Source organism: Heterodontus francisci, chromosome 45 (genome assembly GCF_036365525.1).
Source record: "Heterodontus francisci isolate sHetFra1 chromosome 45, sHetFra1.hap1, whole genome shotgun sequence".
NCBI classification, from domain to species: domain Eukaryota; kingdom Metazoa; phylum Chordata; class Chondrichthyes; order Heterodontiformes; family Heterodontidae; genus Heterodontus; species Heterodontus francisci.
This window is the reverse complement of record NC_090415.1, coordinates 14,137,459-14,157,703: the sequence shown is the minus strand read 5'-3', so window position 1 is coordinate 14,157,703 and position 20,245 is coordinate 14,137,459. Positions and strand designations below refer to the sequence as shown.

Genomic DNA, 20,245 nt, shown 5'->3' with positions numbered 1-20,245 from the left:
TCTGACTCCCTCTGTTACTGTCTCTTCAATTATTTCCATTTTGTTGGAACTGGCCTGTTACTTTTTCATTCTCTACATATCATTCCACCGCACATCTATTTAGGCCCAGGCAGACTAGGTGGTCGGGTGGTTAACGCGATTGACAACTAAGTCATTGAGCTCTGCCTGCGTCACTTCAAATCGTTTGTCTGTGAAATGTTTCTTTTAGCTGGTTGTCACTGAAGAGCACCGACTTCAGATGTCTTTTTAAGAATGTGCTGGGTCTTTCATTCTGAGCAAGAACAAAGAACAGTACAGCACAGGAACAGGCCCTCCAAGCCTGCGCCGATCTTGATGCCTGCCTAAACTAAAACCTTCTGCACTTCCGGGGTCCATATCCCTCTATTCCCATCCTATTCATGTATTTAATTAAAAGCAAAATACTGCGGATGCTGGAAATCTGAAACAAAAACAAGAAATGCTGGATTCACTCAGCAGGTCTGGCAGCATCTGAGTTCCGAAGAAGGGTCACTGACCCGAAACGTTAACTCTGCTTCTCTTTCCACAGATGCTGCCAGACCTGCTGAGTGAATCCAGCATTTCTTGTTTTTGTTTCTATTCATGTATTTGTCAAGTTGCCTCTTAAACGTCTCTGTGGTACCTGCTTCCACCACCTCCCCCGGCAACAAGTTCCAGGCACTCACCACCCTCTGTGTAAGGATCTTGCCTCGCACATCCCTTCTAAACTTTGCCCCTCTCACCTTAAACCTATGTCCCCAGGAAATTGACTCTTCCACCCTGGGGAAAAATCTTCTGATTATCCACTCTGTCCATGCCACTCATAACTTTGTAAACCTCAATCCTGTCGCCCCTCTACCTCCGTCGTTCCAGTGAAAACAATCCGAGTTTATCCAACCTCCACTCATAGCTAATGTCCTCCAGACCAGGCAACATCCTGGTAAACCTCTTCTGTACCCACTCCAAAGCCTCCACGTCCTACTGGGAGTGTGGCGACCAGAATTGCACGTGTGGCCTAACTAAAGTTCTGTACAGCTGCAGCGTGACTTGCCAATATTTATACTCTATGCCCCGAATGATGAAGGCAAGCATGCTATATGTCTTCTTGACTACCTGATCCACCTGCGTTGCCACTTTCAGTGACCTGTGGACCTGTACGCCCAGATCTCTCTGCCTGTCAATACTCCTAAGGGTTCTGCCACTTACTGGTTAATTCCCACCAGTATTAGATCTTCCAAAATGCATTACCTCACATTTGTCTGGATTAAACTCCATCTGCCACGATGGAAGACGAGAAAGAACTTTTTATGTACTGAATGGTAATGACCTGGAACTCACTGACCACAAGGGTGGAAGAAGCTGAGGCAGTTAATGACGTCAAGAGGATATTGGGATGGCATCTGAAGGAAATAAACTTGCAGAGCGACAAGGATCGTGTGGGGAAATGAGTGTGACTGGATTCATCTATGGAGAGCTGGCATGGAGTCGATGGGCCCAATGGTTTCCTTCTGTGCTGGAAATATCTGTACGTTTACTATTTGTTTGAGACTGTAACATGATTATTTTAAAGGCTTTTTCAATATATAGTAGCCATAAAAAGAAACCACAGGTCCATTTTATGTGAGAACTGCATGGATGATGAGAATTTTATCAATTGCTCTGACATTTTTAGATAGTTTAATTCAAGTTCCAGAATTAAAGCCTGACATTCAACAGGGCAATAAAGATGGTCATTGTGATGGCCAGGAATCAAAACTAACTCAACTGCTTGGAAAGCAGCTTTGCTCACCAATATAACAAGATTGTTTCTGGAAACAGGCCCCTCAGGCTTCATTTGTGGAGCAACTACACACAATAGCCTTCTGACTAATCAAATATTTTGCAAGCATTTTAATCAGAACCGTTTAGTTGATGTCAATCAAAGCAAAATACTGTGGATGCTGGAAATCTGAAATAAAAACAGAATGTAATGTAAATACTCTGATGTAAGATCACAGACCTGAAACGTTAAAACAGTTCCTCTCTCCGCAGATATTGCTAGTCCTGATGGGTATATCCAGCACTTTGTTTTCATTACCACGTTTATGTTACCATTGAAGGATAGAATCATTGAATGGTTGCATCACAGAAAGAGGACATTCGGCCCATTCTGTCTGGGCCAGGTTTCTGCAGAGCAGCTGACCTAGTCCCACTCCCCGGCCTTTTCTCCATAGCTTGGTAATTTTGATTTACTCTTCATATCATTATCCAATTCTCTTTGGAAGGGCTCTATTGAATGTGTCTCCACCACACTCTGTTATTTCTCTCCAATTAAAATAGTGACAAATGAATGGTTCTCTCGTTGCACAACTCACTTTCGGCCAGAAGATGGCACCAGCCACAATCATTTGCTCCTTACGGTTTTTGTATGCACGTCTCTATTGCGATGGACCTGTTGCTGCCTGGGGGAGCTTGCCAAGCCCACCATGTCGAAAGGGACAAAGGCAGTGAACAAGCACAACAGCTCCTTGTAGATCTCCACAATGTACAGAAATAAAGCACCAAGCACAACGGCTCTTTTAAGATCCACTGACAGCCTCTCTGAAATAATCGATTTGCTGAAGTGATTTCAATACCAACTGTTCAAATTTCAGCCAAGTTTACTTTGAGTTCTCAAACAAGCACGTTCACCAACCGGTTCAAACATTGTGTCACTTATTAATTCCCTGCCCTACAAACTAAATATCGTCCAATGATCGCCATTGTACCTGACTGTTTCTGGTACGGGAGTATTGATTTAGTCTGTATCTGTCAGTTTTTGGAGTATGATGTGGGGTTTGCACTGTACCTGTCATTCTGTGGTGTGTGAATGTTGGTTTTATTTTCTGGTATTTAAATATGTATTCTGTTCTGTAGCTGTCAGTTTCTGGTATGTGTGTAGTTTTCACTTCGCGTTTGTCAGTTTCTGATATGGGAGTATGGGATTTACTCGATATTTGTCTGCCACTGAAATGTGAGTGTGCGTTTGAACCTTTAATTCCTTTGTGCCTGACAGTATTGATCTTTACCTATCAGTCTCTGCAGTGTGTGTGGGGTTTGCTTCATGCTTCTCTGTTTCTGGTATGTTTGTATAATTTTACTCTGCTCTCACAGGTGAGTGTTGTTTTCTTGTCTATTTTGCTGTATCATTCAGGTTCTGGTATGCAAATGGAAGTTTCACTCTTTCTCTCTCAATCCCTAACCTGTAATTTGTCTGTATCTGATTGTGAGTGCAGGTTTTTTTCTGCTCCTGTCTGTTACAGGGAATGCAGAGTTTATAGAAAGGGAGAAACTTAAAACAATCATCACTAGGAAAAAATACTCAGCAAACCATTAGGATTGAAGGTAGACAAGTCCCCAGGTCATGATAGCCTTCATCCTAGGGTCTTAAAGGAAGTTGCAGCAAGATAGTGGATCCATTGGTTATAATATTTCAAAATTCCCTGGATGCAGGAAAGGTTCCAGTGGATTGGAAAAATGCCAATATAACGCCCTTCTTCAAAAAGGGAGGAAGGCAGAAAGTAGGAAACTATAAACCAGTTAGTTTCACATCCATCTGTATTGGGAAATTGTTAGAATCCATTATTAAGAATGTAATAACAGGTCAGTTGGAAAGTCAAAACGCAATACATCAGAGTCAGTATGGTTTTATGAAGGGTAAATCGTGTTTGACTAATTTGCTAGAGTTCTTCGAATATGTAACAAGCAAAGTGGATAATGGGGATCCTGTAGATGTAGTATATCTGGACTTCCAGAAAGCATTGGATAAGGTGCCGCACAAAAGAAAAGATCACATGTGGTTAGGGCCAATTTATGGGCTTGGATAGAGGATTGGCTAACCAACAGAAAACAGAGGTTCAGTATAAATGGGTCTTTTTCTGGTTGGCAAGATATGACTAGTGGAGTGTCACAGGGTTCGGTCCTTGTGACCCAACTATTTACAATCTATATTAATGACTTGGATGCAGGGACAGAAGGCACAATAGGCAAATTTGCTGATGACATGAAAACAGGTTGGATAGTAAGTTGCAATAAAGAAATAAGAAATTTACAAATGGATATGGATAGGTGAAGTGAATGGGCCAAAATGTGGCAGATGGAGTTTAACGTGGATAAGTGTGAGGTTATCCATTTTGGTCAGAAGAATAGAAAGTCAAATTATAATCAAAATGGAGAGAAACTTCAGAGTGCTTTGGAACAGAGGCATGTTGGCGTTCTCGTGCGTGAATTGCAGAAAGCTAGTATGCAGATGCAGCAGGTATTAAGGAACCCAAATGGAATTTTGGCATTCATTGCGAAAGGAAAAGAGTATAGAAGTAGGGAAGTGTTGCTGCAACTGTACAAGGTATTAGTGAGACAGCACTTGGAGTATTAAGTACAGTTTTGGTCCTCTTACTTGAGGAGGGATGTAGTTGCATTGGAGGCAGTTCAGAAGAGGTTCACTGGACTGATTCCAGAGATGAGGGGTTTGTCTTATGAAGAGAGATTGAGCAGTTTAGGCCTTTGCTCTTTAGTGTTTAGAAGAATGAGGGGAAATCTAATTGAGGTATATAAGATGATTCAGGGGATTGACAAAGTAGACAGAGAGGATGTTTCCTCTTGTGAGACAATCCAGAATGAGAGGTCATAGTTTCAGAATAAGGGGTAGCAGATTTAAAACAGAGGTGAGGAGAAATTACTTCTCTGAGGGTCATGTGACTGTGGAATTCACTACCCCAGAGTGTGGTGGATGACGGGACGTTGAGTAAATTTAAGGAGAAGATGGTCAGATTTTCAATTAATAATGTGTTGAAGGTTTATGGAGAACGGGCAGGAAAGTGGAGTTGAGGCCGAAATGAGATCAGCCATGATTGTATTGAATGGTGGAGCAGGTTTGAGGGGCTGAATTGCCTACTCCTGCTCTTAGTTCTTATGTTCTTTTCTGTGAGAAACATCTTAGTCTGTTTTTTGCAGCCTCAGATATATCTGCGTGTAGCTTGAACTCTGTCCTTGTCAGTTTCTGGTCTGTGAGTCTATCATTGTGGGTTCAATCATTACCCAGAGCTCAGTTTAACTGGTGAAATTTACAGGCTTCTTTTTTTTTCTCTATTTATCAAAGATCTTTGCCATTGTTTCTGATTTGGAACTCATTTATCAGTTTAAAGGCTGTGCTTTGGTTAACATAGTTCTCATTGAAAGAAAACTGAAGCTCAGCTATATGGGAGCTGCACATGGATGATGAGAGTATTTTGTCAATTTTATTTTTGAAATTACATTGACAATTAAGGTATCAATGCAGCTGGATGGTATTAGAATTGATACCTGAACTGCAGGAAGGAACCGAGGTCAACTGCTTGGAAGGCAGCTTTGGTCAGCATTAAACCACCATCACTCAATGAATTTGACACATGTAAATGTGTACTTTATTCAGTAACATTTATTATCTATTTTGTGATTATATCTGGTTCCAATTCATCATTTCAGGCTCCAGTACTCTGTGTGAGGTGGGATTAATGTGGTGTATGTCAGTTTCTGCTACTCCCTGTGAGTATGAATATACTTATGTACCAATCAGTCTCTCAAACTGAATATGTGTACGGATAAATTCATTTTTCATCAGTAACTGCCACTGACAGTGAGCCTGAGATTCATTCAATATCTCTGTCTCTGGTATTGTATGTGAATGTGTTGTTTATTCTGTGGCTCTCATTGTGCTTTTTATTCTCTACTACTCTATGTCAATGAAATTTGCCCTGTGTCCATCAGTTTCATGTACTGTAATTGAGTATGGGATGCATTATATAGCTGTCATTCTCTGATCTGCCAGACAGATTTTTGATCTACAATGGAATAAAGGGTTATGGGGGAAGCCAAGAAATTGAAGTTCAGACCACAATCAGATCAGCCATAATTTTAATGAATGGAAAGCAGGCAGGGGGGTCAAATGGCCTAGTCTTGCTCCTGTTTCTTATGTTATTTATTTCAGAACCTAAGAACATATGAAATAGGAGTAGGAGAAGGCTATTCGGCCCCTCAAGCCTGCCCCGAATTTCAATAAGATCATGGATGATCTGCCTCAGACCTCAACTCCTCTTTCATGCCAGCTCCTCATAGCCCTCAACTCTCCAACATTTCAAAGGTCCATCTACCTCCTCTTTAAATACTTTTAGTAATCTCGCCTCCACAACTCTCTGGGGTCGGGAATTCCAGACACTCACTACGCTCTGAGAGAAGAAATTCCTTTGCATCTCAGTTTTAAATGAGTGTCCCCTTATTCTGCAACTATGTCCCCCAGTTCGAGATTCCCCCATTAGTGGAAATATCTTCTCAGCATCTACCCTGTCAAGCCCCCTCAGAATCTTATACGTTTCAATAAGGTCACCCCTCATTCTTCTATACTGTAATGAATAAAGGGCTAACCTGTGTAGCTGTTCTTGATAAGTCAACCCCTTCATCGCAGGTATAAGCCGAGTGAATCTCTTTTGAACTGCTTCCAATGCTCGGATATCCTTTCTTAAATATGGGGTGAAAACTGTACACAGTACTTCATGTGCGGCCTCACCAACACCCTGTACAGTTGTAACAAGACTACCCTATTTTTAAACTCCAACCCCCTGGCAATAAAGGCCAAAATTCCATTTGTCTTTTTAATTGCTTGCTGCACCTGCATTCTAACTTTTGTGTTTCAAGGACAAGAACCCAGATCCCTCTGTGCTCCACTTTTTTGGAGTCTCTCTCCATTTAAATAATCATCTGCCTTTTGATTCTTCCTACCAAAGTACATGACCTCACACTTTCCGACAATAAACTCCATGTGCCAAGCTTTTGCCCACTGACTAAACCTATCTTTCTCCTTTGCAGATTCCTTACGTCCTCAAGAAAGCATGTCTTCCCACCTATTTTTGGATAGTCATCAAATGTGGATATATTACACTCTGCCCCCTCCTCCAAGTCATTCATATAGATAGTAAATAATTGAGGGCCTCGGACTGATCCTTGTGGGACTCCACTAGTTACATCTTTCCAACCTGAAAAAGACCCATTAATCCCGACTCTGTCTTCTGTGTGTCAACCCATCCTCAATCCATGCTAATACATTACCCCCAATACCCCATGAGCTCCTGTCTTGTGCTCTCATCATTAATGTAGCTCTTTATCGAATGCTTTCGAGAAATCCAAATACACCACAGCACAGTTTAGTTTAGTTTAGAGATACAGCACTGAAACAGGCCCTTCAGCCAATCGAGTCTGTGCCGACCATCAACCACCCATTTATACTAACCCTACACTAATCCCATATTCCTATCACATCGCCACCTGTCTCTATATTTCCCTACCACCTACCTATACTAGGGGCAATTCATAATGGCCAACTTACCTACCAACTTGCAAGTCTTTTGGCTTGTGGGAGGAAACCAGAGCACCCGGAGAAAACCCACGCAGACACAGGGAGAACTTGCAAACTCCACACAGGCAGTGCCCTGAATTGATCCCGGATCCCTGGAGCTGTGAGGCTGCGGTGCTAACCACTGCGCCACTGTGCCGCCAGAGTTTATCAACTCTGCTTGTTATACCATCAAAGAACTCTGGCAAATTTATCAAACATGATTTCCCTTTCACAAAACCATGTTGATTGGTTTGATTGCATTAAGCTTTTCTAAATGTCCTGCTATTTCTTCCTTCACAATGGACTCCAGCATTTTCCCAATGACAGATGTTCAACTGACTGGCCTATCGTTTTCTGCTTTTTTGTCTCCCTCCCTTCGTGAACAAGGGCATCACATTAACGGTTTTCCAATCTGCTAGGACCCTCCTGGAATCCACTGAGATCTGGAATATTTTGACCAATGTTTCCATTACCTCTGCAGCCACTTGGTTTAAAACCCTTGGATGTCAGCCATCAGGTCCTGGTGACTTGTCTGCCTTTAGTCCCATTAGTTTGTCAAGTACTTTGTCCCTCGTGATAGAGACTGTAACAAGATCTTTCTTCCTATTAGGCCCTTGATTATCTGATATCTGTGGGAAGTTTATACTGTCCTCCACTGTGAAGACAGATGCAAAGTATTGGTTTAAATTATCTGCCATTTCCCTGTTCCCTGTCATCAATTCTAGTCACATCCTCCAAAGTCCCACACTCTCTTTAGCTGCTCTCTTTTTCTATACCCGTAGAAGCTCTCGCTGTTTGTTTTTATATTTCTTGCCAATTTACTTTCATAATCATTTTTCTCCCTTTTTATTAGCTTTTTGTCATCCGCTGCTGGTTCCTAAAAAAATTCCCAATTGTCCGGCCTGCCACTAATCTTTGCCGCTTTGTATGCCTTAGTTTTTGATTGGATACTCTCCTTGACTGAATTAGTTAATCATGGGTGGTTCATCCTTCTCTTTTTGACTGGGATTAATTTTTGCTCAGCATTATGAACTATCTGTTTAAATGCCTGCCACTGCTCATCCACTGACTTTCCCTTAGTCCATTTACCAAGGCCGCTTTAAACAACTCTTTCTTCATACCACTGCAATTGCCCTTGTATCAGTTAAGGATCCTGGTTTGAGACCCGAGTTGCTCGCCCTCAAACTGAATTTGAAATTCTGCCATGTTTTGATCACTACACACCAGAGTATTCTTAATTACGATATCTCTTATTAATACTACCTTATTACACATTGCTGGATCTAAAATACCCTGTTCCCGGGTAGGTTCTGCAATGTATTACTCTAAGTATCAGTCCCTGATGCATGCTACAAATTTGTCTTCAATGTTACCTCTGCCAATCTGATTTGTCCACTCAATATGCAGATTAAAATTACCCATAACAATTCTGCCACCCTTCTTACATGGCACCTTTATTTCCCGATTTATACTTTGTCCTACAGTGAGCCAACACGGAAGGGACCTATAGTCGAATCCCACCCGTGACTTCTTCCCCTTGCTATTCCTAATTTCCACCCAAGCTGATTCTACATCATGATTTATTGCACCTATATCACCACTCACCACTGCACTGATACCTTCCTTTGATAACAAAGCTATCCTACCTGCTTCTTCTTTTTGTCTATTTTTCCAGAACATTGAATATTGAGTTTCCAGTCTTGGTCACCCTGCAACTACGTCTCTGTAACAGCTATCAAGTCACATTCATTTATTTCTATCTGTGCCATCAACTTATCTACCTTTTTCCAAATGTTGGGTGCATTCAGTTCAAGAGCCTTAAGCTTTGACTTTTTACCATTATTAGTCATTCTGGTTTTAATTGTTGCTGCACTCTTCTGCTAATATTTTCGACACCTTCCTGTCACACTTTGATTACCATATGTCTCTTCACTAGCCTGCACCAGTGCTTTCTCATTCCTTTTGATTTTTTAAACTTCCCTTCAATTGAAACCTTCTCCCGACTAATTACTTTAAAGTCATATTTACAACCCTAGTTATACGATTCAACAGGACACTGGTCCCAGCATGGTTCAAATGAAGCCCATCCCAATGGAACAGCTCTCTCCTTCCCCAGTACTGGTGCCACTGCTGCATGAATAGGAACCCATTACTCATACACCAAACTTTGAGCCACACGTTTACCTCTCCAATCTTATTTACCCTATGCCAATTTGTACATGGCTCAGGTAGTAATCTGGAGAGTACTACCTTTGATGTTGTGTTGTTTAATTTAGCCCCGAGCTGTTCCTTGTACCTCAGCAGAACCTCTTTCAAGTCCTACTTATGGCAATGATATCTATGTGGACCACGACAACTGGATCCTTCCCATCCCACTCCAAGTTCCTCTCCAGTCCAGAAGAGATGTCCTTAATCTTGGCACCAGATAGACAGCACAGCCTTCAGGACTCCCTGTCTTTGCTGCAGAGAACGGTATCTATTCCCCGAACTATGCTATCCCCTATTACTAAACCCCCACTTGAATGGCACTCTGAACCACGGTGCTGTGGTCAGTTTGCTCATCCTCCCTGCAGCCTGTGCCCTCGTCCACATGTGAAGCAACAACCTCATACCTCATGGATAAGGGCTAAGGATAATGATATGACTGTGGATCACATTCTGTACCTTTTAGTCTCTGATCCTGTGTGTGAATTTAGGCTTCATTATGAATTTGACTGTCTCTGGTACTGAATGTGTGTTTGGAATTCATTCCCTTTGTGTTTGTCTCTCGGGGAGTATGTACATGCGTGAGAAATTCTGTATCTGCCAGTATCTGTACTGTGCACACATGTTGGACTCATTCGATATATGTAAGTTACTGATACTGTGTCTGTATTTGTGATTCATTCTCGATCTCTGAAGCTCTTGTTCTCTGTTTGAGTGTAGGATTCATTCTGCACCTAGGTGTCTATGTACTGTATGTGAGTGTGGGATTCTGCTGTATTCATAGAAACATAGAAAATAGGAGCAGGAGAAGGCCCCCAAAGGGCTTGCTTCACCATTTAAATAGGGATCATGGCTATTTGTCCAATTCAGTGCCCTGTTCCCACATTCTCCCCATATCAGTTGATCCCTTTTGGCATTAAGAAATATATCTATTTCCTTCTTGAATATATCTAATGACTTGGCCTCCACTGCCTTCTGCGGTAGACAACTCCATAGGTTCACCATCCTCTAAGTGAAGAAATTTCTCCTCATCTCAGTTCTAAATTGCATACCCCGTATCCTGAGACTGTGACCCCTGGTTCTGGACTCCCCAGCCATCGGGAACATCCTCCCTGCATTCAGCATGTATCCTGTTAGAATTTTATAGGTTTCTATGAGATCCCCTCTCATTCTTCTAAACCAAAGTAAATGTAGGCCTACTTGACCCAATCTCTCCTCGTACATCAATCCTGCCATCCCAGGAAACAAGGTGAGAACAAAATTCCTCAGATAAAGAGACCAAAACTGCACACAATACGGTGGCACAGTGGTTAGCACCACAGCCTCACAGCTCCAGCGACATGGGTTTGGTTCTGGGTACTGCTTGTGCGGAGTTTGCAAGTTCTTCCTGTGACCATGTGGGTTTCCGCTGGGTGCTCTGATTTTCTCCCACAGCCAAAGACTTGCAGGTTGATAGGTAAATTGGCCATTGTAAATTGCCCCTAGTATAGGGTGGTGGAAGGGAAGGTGGGTCGAGGTAGGGAATATGGGATTAATGTAGGATTAGTATAAATAGGTGATTGTTGGTCGGATGGGATTAATGTAGGATTAGTATAAAAATGGGTGATTGTTGGTCAGCACAGACTCGGTTGCCCAAAGGGCCTGGTTCAGTGCTGTATCACTCTTTGACTCTAAATACTCCAGATGAGTCTCACCAAGGCCTTGTATAACTGCAGTAAGACATCTGTGCTCCTGTACTCAAATCCTCTTGCAACGAAGGCCAACATACCATTTTCCTTCCTAATTGCTTGCTGCACCTGAATGCTTGCTTTCAGTGACTGATGTACAAGGACACCCAGGTCTAGTTGCACCTCCCCCTTTCCCTATCTATCACTATTCAAATAATAATCTGCTTTACTGTTTTAAAACCAAAGTGGATAACTTCACTTTTATCCTATTTATATTTCATCTGCCACACAGTTGCCTACTCACCCAACTTGTCCAAATCACATTGGAGCCTTTTGCATCCTCCTCACAGCTCACAATCCCCCACCCCCCCCAAACCCCACCCCCAGCTCTGTGTCATCTGCAAACCTCGAAATCTTACATTTACTTCCCTCACCCAAGTCTGTAAGATATATTGTGAATAGCTGGGGCTCAAGCAGTTTCCTGCAGTACCCCACTGGACCCTGCCTGCCACCCAGAAATATACCCATTTATTCTTACTCTGTTTCCTGTCTGTCAACTAATTCCCAATCCCTGCCAGTATATTACCCCCAATCCCATGTGCTTTAATTTTGCACACTAACCTCGTATGTGGGACCTTGTCAAAAGCCTTCTGAAAATCCAAATACACCACATCCACTAGTTCTCCATTATCGAGTCTGCTAGTTACATCCTCAAAAAACTCCAGTGGATTTGTTAAGCATGACTTCTCTTTCGTAAAACTATCACATCCTTCATAATAGACTCCAGCATTCTCCCCACTACCGACGTAAGGTTCATTCGTCTGTAATTCCTTTTTTTTCTCTCCCTCCTTGTTTTAAATAGTGAGGTTACATTTTCCACCCTCCAATCTGTACGAACTGCTCCAGAGTCGACACAATTTTGGAATATCCGGTACTTCATATGTATCTCAGGCATTGTGGTGACAACTCTTTGTTTCACACGTTAATGTATCAATATGTGTTTACTTGTGTTTAATTTTAAATCTGGATTAACAATGTTTTATTGCTGTAGGTTTTATTCAATTCTTGTTTGTGAGTTGTGGCTTTTTATCCAATTTGTATCTCTGCAAAAGCAATTGTGAATGACAATCTTTCAATTTTAGAGTATGACCTGACATGTAATGTTAAATTCCATCAGTATGTAGTAAATGAACTAATCCTGTATGTTTTTGTCTGACCCTCAGTGACATGTTTACACTGGTGTGTAATTTGTAGCTCAGTTTATATTGTGGGGTATGTTATTGGGATTCATTCTGTAGCTTTCAATCAGGTACATTTTGTCTGTTCTGTTTAAGATTTGGTATTTGAATTGTAGCCAAGGTGACACAGTGTATTTAAATCAGATAATGTGTGTGTTTTTGGACTGTGATTCATGTATCTACCAGTCAGTTGGAGAGAAATAGAAACAAATACTATCTCTATGCTCTGTTTGACTATTGGATTGATAATGTGTCTCTTTGGGATCAGTGTGGGTCTGACTACTTCTTTTGTTTGTTACAGTGGAAATGATGACCTGACCGTGTCACTGTGCTTTGTGACTGATACTGTACCTAATATGTGTTGGAACGAGCTGGAGGTACTTTTCCATCTATTGATGTGTCATGACTTTCATTCTGGTTCCTTCAAGTGTTTGCCTGGCAGAAAAAAAAGGTAACTCTTACACTTGAAGAACAGGTGAGTGAGAAGACACAAAAGTGATCAATGTAATATTTTCAATAATAATCATTCTGAGCAATCACAAAAGGAAAGTTCACACATAAGCAGTGTCAGTGTCTGAGTCCACTGCAGTACTGCAGCACTCTGCTTCTGTTTCCCAGGTATTTGGAGCAGTTTTGCAACAATTTTGTGACATTCAGAAACAACCCATGCCCCGCAGTGCTCAATGACTCGGACGACTCAATGGAGAAGTGACATTTGCACAAGCCAGAGTTCTATTTCCATGTTCAATTGTTCAATAGACAAGAAGTAATAACTGTTTTTAAAAAGTGTCCTTAATCTCCTCTCCTGATCCTGCAATAGACAGTCTTTGAAAATCTGCCGTGTCTACATTATTCAGCCATTTTTATTCCGCCATTCATCGAGAGATATAGTACCTGAACAGGCCCTTCAGCCCATCGAGTCCTTCCTGACCACCAACCACCCATTTATACCAATCTATATTAATCCCATTTTTCCCTCTAAAGTCCCCACTATTCTCCTCCAACATACCTACACCAGGGGCATTTTTTTTTTCACAATGGCTAATTTACCTATCAACTTGCAAGTCTTTGGCATGTGGAAGGAAACCAGAGCACCCAGCGGAAACCCATGCAGTCACAGGGAAAATTTACAAAATCCACACAAGCAGTATGAAGAACCGGACCAATGTCACTGGAGCTGTGAGGCTGTGGTGCTAGTCACTGAGCCACTCTGCCGCCAAATTCACTATCCAACAACAACAAACAGTGTGATATTGAATCCGAACCAGGAACATTCATTGCAGTTTGGAGAGAGAAATCAGCAATGATTTTGAAAAGGGAGTTCATCATATTCTGTCTCTCTCTCTCTGTCCAAACAGTGCCCAAGAAAGACCTCTCCCTTTCCCCTGGCTCACTCCATGTTCCTGGACCAGTTCCTGCTTCACAGTGCATATTACAAACAGTCCCCCAGTCCTGCTGAATTAGCAGAAGTAGACCATTCAGCCGCTCGAGCTTGCTCCGCTATTCAATTTGTTCATGGCTGATCAATTTCTGAGTTGAATTCCACACTCCCATCTATGCCTGATAATCTTTGATTCCCTTGCCTAACAAGAATCTATCTACCCCTGCCTTAAAAATATTCAATTACCCCACCTCCACCACCTTCTGAGGCAGAGAATTCAAAAGTTGCACAACCCTCGGAGAGAAAACAAATCTCATCTCATTCCTAAAATGGCGACCCCTAATTCGAAAACAGCAACCCCGAGTTCTGAACTCATCCACAAAGGGAAACATCCTTTCCCCATCCACTTGTCAAGACCATTCAGGATGTTATACACTTCAATCAAGTCTCCCCTCACTCTTCTAAACTCCAGTGAAGAAAAGCCCAGTCTGTCCAACCTTTCCTCATAAGACAACCCACTCATTCCAGGTATCAATCTAATAAACCTCCTGTGAAACGCCTCCAACACATTTACTTCCTTCCTGAAATATGGAGACTAAAACTGCATGCAGTATTCAAGATGTGGTCACACCAATGCCCTGTCTAACTGAAGCATAACATTCTTACATTTATTTTCAATTCCTCTCATGATAAAGGATAGTATTCCATTTTCCTTCTTGATGACTTGCTGTACCTGCATACTAACTTTTCATGACTCATGCTCCAGAACACCTAGATCCCTCTGCAACTCGGAATTATGCAGTTGTTCTCCATTTAAGTAATACTTTGTTTTTTTAATCTTCCTGACAAAGTGAACAACTTCACATTTTTTCACATTACACTTCATCTGCCAGATTTCTGACCACTCACTCAACCATCTATCAAGGTCTGCAACCTCCTTCTGTCCTCTTCACAACACACTTTCCTACTGATCTGTGTGTCATCTGCAAATTTAACTGCCATGCCATTGCTCCCCTCATCTAGGTCATGGATATAAATTGTAAAAAGTTGTGGGCCCAGCACAGACCCCTGTGTTGCTCCACTTATCACATCCTCCCGATCAGAATGTTTTCTGTCAGCCAGCCAATCTTCTATCCATGCTAATTAAGTTACCCACTACACCATGAACAATAACCTTTCATGTGACACCTTGACAAAGGCCTTCTTGAAAACCAAATACTGTATGTCAATGGGCTCTCCTTTATCCCCAGTGCATTTTCCTCCTTGAAAGAACTCTAATACTTTGATTACCCATGATTTCCCTTTCACATCGCCATGCTGAACATTTCCAATGACCTTGTGTTTTACTAAAGGCCCAGCTATAGCCTCCTTAATGATCAATTCTAACGCCTTCCCTGAATCAGGGGTCAAGCTAACTATCCTATAGTTACCCAATTTCTGCCTCCCCACCTTCTTGAATAGAAGGGTTATATTTGCTACTTTCCAGTCTGATGGAACCTTTCTAGAATCAAGTGAATCTTGAACAAATAACGAGTCAACTATTTCAGCAGCCATAACTTTAAGGACCCGAGGATGAAGCCCATCAGGACCCAGAGACTTGTCAGCCAGCAGCTCCATCGGTTTACTCAGTACCACTTCCCTGGTGATTGTAACTTCACCAAGTTCCTCTCTTCCTTCCACCTCCTGATTAACTGCTATTACTGAAATATTTTGTGTATCCTCTAGTGAAGACAGAAGCCAAATAATTGTTCATTTCAACCACCATTTCCTTATTATCTACTATTAACTCCCCATTCTCATTCTCTAAAGGACCAACACTCACTTTACTTACACTTTTCCTTTTTAAATCCCTATGGAAACTCTTGCGATCCGTTTTTACATTTCTAGCTAGTTTGCTGTCATAATCTAATTTATTTTCCCCTGATTAACCTTTCAGTCATTCTCTGCCATTCATTATATTCTGACCAATCATCTGACCTGCCACTCGTCTTTGCACTATTATATGCATTTTCTTTAAGGTTGAGGTTATCATTAACTTCTTTAGTTAACCATGGATGCTGGGTCCTCCCCTTGGAATTTTACTTGACTGTAGGAGTATACTTTGAGTATTCTGAAATATCCCCTTCAATGTCTGCCACTGCTTCTCCATTAATTTATCTCCTAGCCTAGTAACCCAGTTCAATTCAGCTAGCTCAGCTTGCATGCCCACATAGTTGTCCTTATTGAAGTTTAAAATACTAGTCTTAGACCCACTCCTCTCAATTTCAAACTGGATGCAAAATTCAATCATATTGTGGTTGCTGCTACCTCGAGGTTCCTTTACTCTGAGGTCATTAATGAACCCTGTTAAATTACACAATACCAAATCTAATATAACCCTGGCTGGATGGTTCCAGAATGTACCGCTCTAAGAAACTATCTCAAAAAGCATTCTATGAACTCCTCGTCCAGGCTGCTATAACCAATCTGAATTTTCCAGTTGAAATGTTGAACAAAATCCTCATTATTATTTCTATCCCTTTATCACAAGCACCCAAAATTTCTTCTTGTATACTTCACCCTACACTGTCCTTATTGCTTGGGGGCCAGTACACAACTCCCACGAGTGACTTCTTTCCCCGACTATTCCTCATCATCACCCAAACCAATTCTACATCCTGATCTCCTGAAGCAAGGTCATCTCTAACTATTGCACCAATGCCATCCTTGATTAACATTGCAACCCCTCCACCTTTATCTAGCTTCCTATTCTTCTTGAATGCTGTATACCCCTCAATATTCAGGACCCAACCATTGTTGTCTTGCAACCATGTCTCTGTAATGGCTATTATATCATATTGATTTACTTCAATGTGCACTATCTGTTCCTCTACCTTGTTATGAATGCTATGTGCATTCACATACAGAGCCTTATATTTTTATTATCTTTGTAACCCCTCGTGTGGACTGTTGGTGTGTTCTTAGGTTTTTTTCTCTCTGTCCCTTCCGCCATTCACTGGTCTTCATTTCCCATATTACTATTCTGCTGTCTTGCCTTGACTCTACCCCTTGATTTGTTGCATCTACCCAAGCTTGATCCCTCTGTTTAGTTCAAAGCCCTCTCTATTTCCCTAGTTATGCAGTTTGCCAGAACACTGGTCCAAGCCGTTTCAGGTGCAGACCGTCAGAATGGTACAGCCCCCATTTTCTCCGGTAATGGTGCCAGTGCCCCATGAACTGAACCCCACTTCTCCCACACCAGTCTTTTGGAGTGTAAGTGTCAATGTATACCTCTCAATTCCCTAATCTACAATTTATCTCTGTCAGTTTCTGATTTTGAGTGTGTTTTTCTGTACCTGTTTCATGTGGGAATCATCTTATTCTGACCCTTTCAAATTTTGATGTGTCTGTGTGTCTGGCTTGTACTTTATCCCCATCAGTTTAGGGTATGTGAGTGTGGATTTGACTGTTAATATTACATTCTTGGGAATATATCGAAAAAAAAATATATATGGGGGTTCACATTTCATCTTTGATTGTCTAGAAGGCCAATTTAAGGTTTAACCTGTGCCCTTAAATTTCTAACATGTAGCTGTAGTTTTTAACCTGTCACTGTCACTATCTGTTATAAGAGTAAGGATATCATTCTGGTTTTTAATTGTGGATTTTTCACCACTTCTCTACATTGTCTCGGAAGTGAATGTGATTTTCAGTCTGTACATGCCTGTTTCTAACATATGGCTCTGAGGTTTAATTTGTACATGTCATTCTCTGGTATGTGAAGGCCAATTCTATTCTGAACCTGCCAGTTTTTGTCTGTGCGGAGTTTGCAAGTTCTCCCTCTGACCGCATGGTTTTCCGCAGGGTGCTCTGGTTTCTTCCCACAGCCAAAGACTTGCAGGTTGATAGGTGAATTGGCCATTGTAAATTCCCTCTAGTGTTGGTAGGAGAATGGTGGGGATGTGGTAGGGAATATGGGGTTAATGTAGGATTGGTAGAAATGGGTGGTTGTTGGTCGGCAGAGACTTGGTGGGCCGAAGGGCCTGTTTCAGTTCTGCATCTCTAAATAAAATAAATAAATAAATATATGCAAGTTACTGATACTGTGTCTGTATATTTGATTCATTCCTGATCTGTGAGGCTCTGGCACCCTGGTTGAGTGTAGGATTCACTCTGCATCTCTGTGTCTTTGTGCTGTATGTGAGTTGAGATCCTGCTGTATTCAGGACTTAATATATATTTCAGGCATTGTGTTGGCAATGCTTTGTTTCACACGTTAATGTATCAATATGTGTTTAATTTAAAATATGGATAAACAAAATTTTATTGCTGTAGGTTTTATGCAATTCTTGTTTGAGTTGCAGTTTGGTATCCAATTGTCGCTCTGAAAAAGCAATTATGAATGACGAGCTTTCAATTTTAGAGCATGACCTGATATGTAATGTCAAATTCCATCCGTTTGTAGAAAATGAATTAATCCTATGTGTTTTTGTCTGACCCTCAGTAACATGTTTGGACTGATGTGTAATTTGTAGCTCAGTTTATCTTGTGGGGTATGTTATTGGGATTCATTCTGTAGCTTTCAATCAGGTACATTTTGTCTGTTCTACTTAAGATTTGGGAATTGATTTGTAGTCAAGGCAACACAATGTATTTAAATCTGATAATGTGTGTGTTTTTGGACTGTGATTGATGTATCTACCAGTCAGTTGGAGTGAAATAGAAATGACTACTATCCCTAATGCTCTGTTTGACTATTGAATTGATAATGTGTCTCTTTGGGATCAGTGTGGGTCTGACTACTTCTTTTGTTTGTTACACTGAAAATTACGACCTGACCATGTCAGTGTGCTTTGTGACTGATACTGTACCTACTGTGTATTGCAACGAGCTGGATGCACGTTTCCTTCTGTCGAGGAGTCATGCCTTTCCTTCTGGTTCCTTCAAGTGTTTGCCTGCAGGAAAAGAAAGTTAACTCTTATACTTGAATAACAGCTGAGTGAGAAGACAGAAAAGTGATCAATGTAATCTTTACAATAATAAACATTCTGAACAATCACAAAAGGAAAGTTAACAACACAAGCAGTGTCAGTGTCTGAGTCCACTGCAGTACTGCAGAACTCTGCTTCTACTTGCCAGGTATTTGGAGCGGTTTTATAACAATTTTGTGACATTCAAAAACAACCCAAGCCCCGCACTGCTCCATGAATTGGAATACCCGATCGAGTAGTGACATTTGCGTAAGCCAGATTTCTATTTCCGTGTTCCATTGTTCAACGGACAACAAGTAAGCACTGTTTAAAAAAAAGTGTCTTTAATCTTCTCACCTGGTCCCTTCAAATCTGCCGCATCTTTATTGTTCAGACATTTTTTCTGCTGTTCATTATCTATTAACAATAAATAGTGAGATACTGGATCTGAACCAGGAACATTCATTACTGAAGAAGGGTCACTGACCTGAAGCGTTAACTCTGCTTCTCTCTCCAAAGATGCAGCCAGACCTGCTGAGTTTAGTTTCGTTTAGCTTAGAGATACAGCACTCAAACAGGCCCTTCGGCCCACCGAGTCTGTGCCGACCATCAACCACCCATTTATACTAATCCTACACTGATCCCATATTCCTACCACATCCCCAACTGTCCCTATATTTCCCTACCACCTACCTATACTAGGGGCAATTTATAATGGCCAATTTGCCCACCAACCTGCAAGTCTTTTGGCTTGTGGGAGGAAACCGGAGCACCCGGAGAAAACCCACGCAGACACAGGGAGAACTTGCAAACTCCACACAGACAGTACCCTGAATTGAACCCGGGTCGCTGGAGCTGTGAGGCTGCGGTGCTGACCACTGCGCCACATTTCTTGTTTTTATTTCAGATTTCCAGCATCCGCAGTATTTTGCTTTTTATTATAACATTCATTACTGTTTGGAGAGAGAAATCAGCAATGATTTTCAATAGTGAGTTCATCATATTCTGTCTCTCTCTCCCTGTCCAGACACTGCCTGAGAAAGACCTCTCCCTTCCCCCCCGGCTCACTCCATGTTCCAGGACCAGTTCCTGCTCCACAATGCACATTACAAACTGTCCCCCACTCCCGCTGAATGGACCCGGTAATCAATGCTAATCTATGAGCACATCGGCAGACACGGGCCCAAATCTGTTGTACTGCTGTGAGCAGATACTGTTTGTTCACTTACCCCAGGCTTGTAATGTCTCCATTTGCAGCTGATTTAAACAATCACAGTGAATGGCGCTCAGAGGCAGAGCTGGGGGATGGGGTGCGCATGCGCTCTTCTCCGCGTTATGACGTCATATTCGACTGTCCTTTCTCGCGCGTGCGCAGATCTCTGCAATAATTCAGCAAATAAACATCAATGGGAACATCCCCCAAT

General features: G+C 41.7%; 1 long non-coding RNA gene across 1 annotated transcript; it reads right to left on the bottom strand.

Annotated features, from left to right (window-relative positions):
* Window positions 1-1,874: 1,874 nt before the first annotated feature.
* Window positions 1,875-20,124, bottom strand: LOC137356326 (uncharacterized). Its single transcript, XR_010971031.1, has 4 exons — window positions 20,051-20,124; window positions 18,727-18,806; window positions 12,843-12,926; window positions 1,875-1,945 (listed from the first exon to the last, which is right to left on the bottom strand). It is a non-coding gene; the product is annotated as an uncharacterized lncRNA (long non-coding RNA).
* Window positions 20,125-20,245: the final 121 nt, after the last annotated feature.